Genomic DNA, 8,532 nt, shown 5'->3' with positions numbered 1-8,532 from the left:
AGGATTTTTCTAGTTGATGCTTCTTTAATTAGACAAGCATTGGATTCAAACTTAACTTCATAGATATTGTAACAAAGCTGACCAATGCTTAGAAAATTATGTTTCAACCCTTTTACATAATAAATATTTTCAATCTAAGAAAAGTTCCATTTACCAATTTTACCAACTCCTTTGATCATTTTTTTCAATTATCTTCAAAAGAAATAGACCCTCCATCCTTTCTCTTCTCATGGTTGAGGAATTTGTTTTTGTCTCTAGTCATATGCCTGGAGCATCCACTGTCTAAGAACCACATCTTTTTTCTCTTGTTGTGGCACAAACATTACTGCATTAGAAAGTAGTAGAATCTTAGGTACCTATAGTTTCCTGGGACCTTGCATGTTAGTTACCTTTCTATAGAGAGTGTTCCTTTTTTCTGTAACATTCTAAGGTTTGGTGTCCCTCATCTATTATAGTTAGAACATTTCCTTTTAGCGTTCTTTTTCTAACAGGTTTTTGAAAAACTTTTTTTAGGATTCTAATTGAAACCTAATCCAGTTCTATCATAAAAGGCTTTTTGGATTCCAATCAGTTTATCTAAGTTTTTTGTGCCTGCTACAAAGTTAACTAAGTCTTTTCATAATTTCTCAACTTTTTCTTCCAAAACCTTATTTTCATTTTCAAGTTGAGTTTGATCAAAAGAGATAACTCCTTTTGTAGTAGCTTCTCTTCTTAGTTTTAACTGCCGGGGAAGTTTAAAATGAGATTCCTACAAACAATAGTTTTTCTTAAAAAGGTTTTCATTATCCATTATTAGCTTCTCATTTTTTTCTTGGGCATTAGAAAGTTGCTCCTTCAGCTAAGCATGTTTTTGAGTTAAAAGATGTGAGTCATTGCACAAGTTATCAAAAACTTGTTCAAATTGTTTATGATTTAAAAAATCTAAAACACTTTAAGAGACAAATAGCTCTTCTTTGTTAGAATTTTCCATGAGACACAAATAGGCATCATTCTCCTTATCTCTCCCAAAAGATGATGAATCTGTGTCATCCCATGTAACCATCACTGCCTTCTTCTTTGGATTCCCCCTTTTGAAATCTTTCTTAAGAAGAGGACATTCAGACTTGATATGACTAGGCTTGTTGCATTCAAAGTATCTGAATTGTCTAGAAATTTCTCCTTGTTGGAAATCTCTTTTAGAGAAATTTCTACTTTGCCCTTTTCTCCTTACAAGCAATCTTTGAACTCTTTTGGTTAGAAAGGCCAATTCTTATACTTCTTCTTCTTCTTCAGAAAGCTCATCATCACTATTTTTATCATCAGAGTTTGCTACTGACTTCAGTTGATAAGAACCCCCTAGGGATCACAAATTCAACATCTCAATTGGATAAAAATTCAAGGAAAATTTTGTAAAGGAAAAAATGGATTGAGACAAGAAATGGGAAGTGATGCAATCCTACCCCCAAGGGCATTGGATAGAAGAATCCAAGAAAATTGGGCCAGAGCTGTTGAAGAAGGCCCTAGGGTTTTCATAAGCCTTAGGGTAAATTTTTGGCCCATGAGATAAGTATGAGCTCACTTATCTTTGTACACATTAGATTAAGGTTTCATTATTGTTGGGCCTTGTATTTAGGTCTCCGTAGTGTAGGGAGGGTATTGTTCACATCCTGGTACTACTACTTGTTTTTGTGGATGTGAAATCTAACCGGCAAGTGCACCGGGTCGTCAAGTAAATAATTAAAACAAAATGAACCAAGTATCAAACTCAGGGAACTTGTTTTACTTGGAAAAGACTCATTCAAAATGCAAGTGTTTGTAAAAAGAATTAAGTGTCTCTGTGCTCTTTTGATTGGACATGGATACTTGTATGAACTGAACAAGAGTCTCTTCCAGCTTCATCGTTCTATCATAGAGACTAGGCCCTTGTTGTTGTGGCCTATTAGATGGCCCACCTTGGTCTTTATTGAACTGATTACCAGGGTGAGTTCTCCACTGTCCATGTTGTTGATTATATTGTTGGCCATGTTGAAATCCAGAATACCCACCTACATTAAAGTTTGGTCTTGGTTGGTTCCCTATGTAGTTCACTTCATGTGTTGTATCTTCTGTGGGAATGCAGCAACCAGAGTCATGTGCTCCAGCACATATAACACAACCTACTACCTGCAAAACAGAAGAGGGTGAAGGTTGTCCAGAATGTAATTGGGTTGGCAATATAAGTGGCTAGATGTGTATACGGGTCTTCATTGGGCAGACCATGAAACAAATTGTTCTGAATCAATTGAATTAATGAATGTGGATAGGTTATATTTTGTGCTTGAACCTCCAGCCACGCAATGCTAGTAAAGAACTACGACACACTTGAGCTAGAGTAATCTTCAAGGGTAACTCTTCTTGGCTCATCATCCATGATATTGGCTTCAAATAATACTGTGTGAGATTCCCCTTGTTTTGGAAAACTAGAAAATGCCTTAGAAGATAGAGGTTCTTCCTGAATTGCTGCTGCCTCAGTGTCCTACAAAAACTTTCTATTCCTTTCTGCATTCCTTTTCCTGCAAGTTGCGTTAATTTTCAAGTCTATGGGAATCAAAACACCTGTAGAAGACCTTTTTTGCATGCAAAATAGCAGTTAACCAATTCCAATGAACAATAAATTATGCAGTAACTAAATATTCACAAAATAAACAATGAATCAAAGAATAAAAAAAAATAAACACCTACAATTTGAAATAAACTTTTCTAAATAAAAAGAAGTTCCCCGACAACGGCACCAAAATACTTTGTTCACATCCTAGTACTACAACTTATTTTTGTGGATGTAAATAATTAAAACAAAATGAACCAAGTATCGAACTCAGGAAACTTGTTTTACTTGGAAAAGAGTCATTCAAAATGCAAATGTTTGTAAAAAGAATTAAGTGTCATGAATTGAAAACAAAGGTATTTTCTATTCTAATCAAAGAAACAGTAAACCTAAGCAATTGAGTGTGAAAAAAATTAAGTAAAAGCGTTGGGTCCTTCTAACGAGATACTTGATGCAATTAGAGTTTTTCTCTATTTAAAATTATTTGTGTTCTATATTGGGGACAAAAATACCAAACACCAATGCCTCGTGAGTTTGGACTAATTTAAACTAAACTTCATTCGCAGATGTCTCTTGTTGAACTTAGCTTAATTTAAATAGCATTATAATCACGACATAATAAAAACCAAAACCCTGCACTCTATTCCTAGCAATGCAGTTATCTAGCCCTGCTCTATCAAGTTCTAAGGAAATAATACATTTTCCAATGCTAAAGTTCCTAACAGCACACACCAATGGGTGATCAAACCACAAGCATGCATACAATAAGCATAGATAGAAACATTGAACACATGAAAATAACTTCAAATAGATAATAATAATATTTACATCAAGTATTCAGCAGAGATTCCCAACAAAGGATTTTAGCCCTCCATTACAAGGGAGCAGCTTTCACAAATAAGAGAAGGGTTTCAGAGAAAATACTAGATTACAAAGCAATGAGGATTCCTCCTCCACCTCTAAAAACCTAGGACTTACTCTTTAACCTAGAATCTACCTAAAAGTTAGGGCCTTTGCTTCCTTGCTCAGCTTAGCATAGAAGAGACAACCATCTCGCTTAGCAACCTGCATACACGTTGGACGCGTGCTGGTGTGAAAGAACTCTCTTTAGGCTTATCCTCAATCGCTAAGCCACTGTTGTTTCGCTTAGCTGTTTGGTCTCGCTAAGCGCATGGTTCAGGCTTGGCGAGACAACAAATTTTGCACCTTCATAATTTTCTCCTTTTTACCTGAAATTGAGGTGAAATTTACATTAAATTCATAAGGCTTCTACGAAGCACATATGAAAACTAAACTAGAAATATTTACAATCCTACCAAAAATAACCATAAATTGAGAGATTTATATACATTTTGGAAAACTTTTCTATACAAAAGTTAGTCATAAAAGACGACTAACAGGTACCTTAGTAATGTAGGATTTTTCTGCCCTTGTATTTTTCTTCATGCTTTACATGGCTTATGACACCTAAGTACACTTAGTGGAGAATCTTGGACTTGATCTTGGATTAGTGGGCTGAACCATAGCTAAAATTTAGTAATCATAATTAGTGAAATTTTGGCTCCATAAATTCAAATTCATATTCAAGTGAAATTTGAACAGAAATTCAAATTTTCCTCCAATTTTGTGTGATACTTAGGCTATAAATAGAGGCCTTGTGTGTGCATTTTTTTCAACTTTGATCATTTGAGAAATTACACTCCAAAGTTCAGACCTCATTTGAGGCATAAATTTTGTGCCCCTTCTCTCCCTCTTCCTCCACTTATCTTCTCCTACCTTCAAGCTCTTATTCATGGCTTCCTATGGTAGTGAACTTGTTCTTGACTCTTCTTCTCTTCGAAGTGGCGTCTCCAATCACCTTTCCTCCTTCTCCATTCCGCTGCCATTGATTTTCAAGAAGCAAAGGACTCCACTGATCAAAAAGATCCAAGGCCTACAAGCTCCACATGGAGCTACATCAGGAAGGAACAACGCCACAATCCCAAGGGATTTATAAGTTGAGCGTAATTCACCCCAAAGAATAGGATTTCTTTGATAAGAATTTATGGTTCTATACAAGAACCAAAGAGAAACCAATTCTCTCACAATCATCAAAAGCTAAATTTCAAATTTCAATATTCAAGTTTTGATTTCATTCATCAATTATGAGATACATATAGCTTGTCATAGCATACCGAAATTCTCTAATCATAATGTACTACTAATGGTTCTAATTATGTAAATTTAGTGGCTTTATTAAATAACATGTAAGCAACTCAAGAGACTCAACGCACCAACAACCCAAACATCTAATTACATGCTTATTTAATATAAAATAAAACTAGATAATATATCTTCACTTGCCTTTGTCATTGGTTCACCAAGTCCTTGTAGTGCTTCAATGTTCATGTTCCTTGTTTGGTCTTCACCATCCCTTTCTTCTTTGAGAGAATTCGATCCTGAATTGACATCCTTTTTGTTGCCTACATGAAAAGAAAACACAAGTATTAGTTTCAATAAAAAAAACCCTACTTCGAAGGAGACTTGAATTTCTTAAAAACGACAAATCTCTTATTACTGAAGTACATATTTACCCATCCCCCTCGAGTCAAAGACATACCTAAAGAAATCATCAAACAACAGTGCAATTAAATAACTTACTCCCTTTGATTTTGAAAGCTTTAGCACTAATTCCACAACCAAGTGAATCCAATGAAAGTTATGAACAAGCAATGACATTTTCAAGCCATGCAAAAAAATTTTAGATTTACTCCTTTAATGCCCAATCCATTTATTGAAACACCCGAGTGTTTCATGTTCCATGTAAGTTTCAATGGAATTTCCATGCAACATTACACTTTCATCATGAATTCCTCTAATCAAAGAATCATGCATTAAGGATTTAGGCACACAAAATGTAACGTGAACTAAAACAAGATTATGCAAATCATATGTATCATGCAAATCACAAGTATCATGCAAATCAAGCATTAACACATGTTGCATATTAATCAAAACATTAGGCCTGCAAATGATATGATTCAAAATCTTCTTCTCCGAATGGTTGCCTTTATCCTCATGTGCATCCATCTCTTCTTCAAATTGTCTTGCCCATTGATCCTTGATGTACAATTCCTCCTCAGGCCTCAAAACAAAAGATTTTACATGTTTAGATGCACAAACAAAATTACAAAAAGAATTAAGATCATTGTTCATTTTCCAATATGGTTCATTTTTCTCCAATTTTTAACAAATATATTCAAGGGAAATGAAATATCGGAAAGTGCACCGGGTCGTTAAGTATTTACAATTAAAATGTGGTGATCCGAGTATCGATCTCAGGGAACTTGTTTATTAGACAGTTTTATTCAGAAGTAAGGCATTGTTGGAATAAACATTGATAATTGATGGTTAAAAACATAAATAAACTAATTCTATGGTAAAAACAGTAAATGCAAGTAAGTAAAAGTTGACAACAATAGGTAAGAAGCATTGGGTCTTTCTAACAAACAAGTTGATGCATATGAGGATATTTCTCTAATTAATCATGTTCATGTGTTCTATGGTGTAGCCTAAGTACTAAACCTCGATCCCTCGTAAGTTTAGACTAATTTAACCTAAGCTTCGTCCGCAGATCCCTCTTGTAAGACTAGGCTTAACTTAAACAACATTATCATCACAACATATTCAGAAAACCAAAACCCCACAATCCATCCCTAGTAATGTAATTATTTAGTCCTGCTTCTATCAAGTTCTAAGGCAATAGTACATTTCCCAATGCTAAAGTCACCTAACAGTATACAACAATGGGTGATCAGTCCAAGAGCATGCATTAATTAAGCATTGAAAGAAGCATTGAACACACAAAACACAATTAATTAGATATCAAAGATAATTACATCAACTGTTCCTTAGAAATCCCCAACTAGGGTGTTTAGTCAGCCATACACAGAAACCCTAACACAAATGAGATAGAGAGTACAAAATAATTATTGCTTGCACAAGAAAGGGGATCCCTCCTCCTCTTCTTGGCACCTCACAATCACTCTAACACTCACTAATCTCTCAAAATATGTAGAACCCTAGGCTTCTCTGCACAACTGCTCCTCTTTGCTGCCTGCAGAGTCTCCCTTGAATTCTGAGCCAAGTATTGTGCTCTAGAAATTCTGTTGTGTCTGTGTGTGTGCCCTAATTTTGACAATTTAGGCTTAAATAGGCTCTAAAATCGTGATGTCGTGCTTAGTGCCACCCTCGCGCTTAGCGTGAGTAAGTGGATTTGGGCTTGGCGCTAGTGGTGCGCTGAGCCTGGCAAGAGACAAACATCTCGCTTAGCGAGCTGATCTTGCACTTAGCGTGCGGCCTAGATTCTTGTGTTCTTCCAAACTCCTTTGTCACGCTAAGCATGCTGAAGCTGCGCTTAGCGGTGGATGCGCGTTGAGTCCACAGGGTCCGCTTAGCACGACTAATCCTTTTAGCACTTCAAGATTTTAGCCTCTTTTGACCTGAAATTATGCAAATTTTATCATTAAATTACATGGGAGATACTCTAAAGACAAATATTCAAACAAAACAAGATTTATATACAAATTCCTACAAAATAACTATAAATTGGGGAACTATACAAGTTTCAGAAAATGTTTTCTATACAAAAGTTAGTCGTATAAAATGACTAACACTCATCATTCAACTTAGTTGAAAGAATTAGTGGTTTTCATTCCTTCTCATCTTTAATCCCCTTCACATAAGAGACTTTATCACCAAACAAAGGATCAGAATTTGGAATTTTGCATTCTTCACTTGGAACTTCTTCTTGAAAACCCTTGAGGAAAGAATCTTCACAAACAAACAAAGGATCAGAATGAAAAAAGAATGTTCATTTTTCTCTTGTTCACTTTCTTTTTCAATCATTTATTTTTCTCTCATTTCTTTTTTTTTTTCCATCTCTTTTCTCTCTTGTTCTATTTTTTTTTCAACTTAATTTGATCCTCACTTGCTTCCTTATGTGATAGTGGTGCAAGTTTGATCTTATGACTTTCATGTACATATTTTATTGGTCCTCTCATGGTGATAAAATTTTCTTTCAACTTGCCAAGGTGTACCTAACAAGATATGACCAACTTCTTGTTGAAATAACTAGGAATCTAGAAGGGGGGAAGTTGAAAAGATTCTTTAAAATTTTAAAAATTATTTCTTATATCCAATTAAATCCAATTCCCCTTTACATATCAAAGTTTTCTCAAAATACTTGTTGAAGAAAGATCAACAACACATAAAACCAATATATTCAAAAACCTTAGAAAATAAAGTTTTATGACCCTTTCACATTGAAAAAAGATGATGAAACTCAATAAACCAAGAGAGGGGGGGAGGTAAATTGGTTTTCAAAATAAAATGTACTTTTAAAAACAAAGTTACAAAAAAACTTTTCGATAGATCATATCACAAAACATATATGAATCGAACATAATCAATACTTAATAAATCCTTTCTTAAACACGATCCTTCATTAACATCCTTTATTTCACAATCATAAAACTTGAATCTTTATCAAAAACATGATTAATACTTGAATGAGAGAAAATATTAGAACAAAAGAAGAAAGACACAATCTTTTATACTGGTTCACTCTCTATTTCTAGAGAAGCTAATCCAGTTATCTAATTGATAAGTGTCATATTTCAGTTATTTTTAGGATTTAAATGTTAGCACTTATCTTTCAATTGTAATAGTTTTCTTATATACTACCCTTAAATCTAGTTGTTTTATAAATATTGTACATTTACTAATGTTTTTGTTTAAATATGAAATATTCATCCATGATTTTGTAGGTTTTGATGGTTGTTTGTTAGATCCAGAAACAGTCAAAAGGAAAGGCAAAATGGTTATTTTTCCAAGATTTTAGACATCCATTCACCAAGGCTAGCAACCAGCTTGCCTGGGCTAATCAGATTTCTTCAACCATAAGTAATACACTTGCCCGGGCGAGCTAT

This window comes from Glycine soja, chromosome 1 (genome assembly GCF_004193775.1).
Source record: "Glycine soja cultivar W05 chromosome 1, ASM419377v2, whole genome shotgun sequence".
Classification (NCBI taxonomy): domain Eukaryota; kingdom Viridiplantae; phylum Streptophyta; class Magnoliopsida; order Fabales; family Fabaceae; genus Glycine; species Glycine soja.
Note: the sequence above shows the minus strand (reverse complement) of the source record.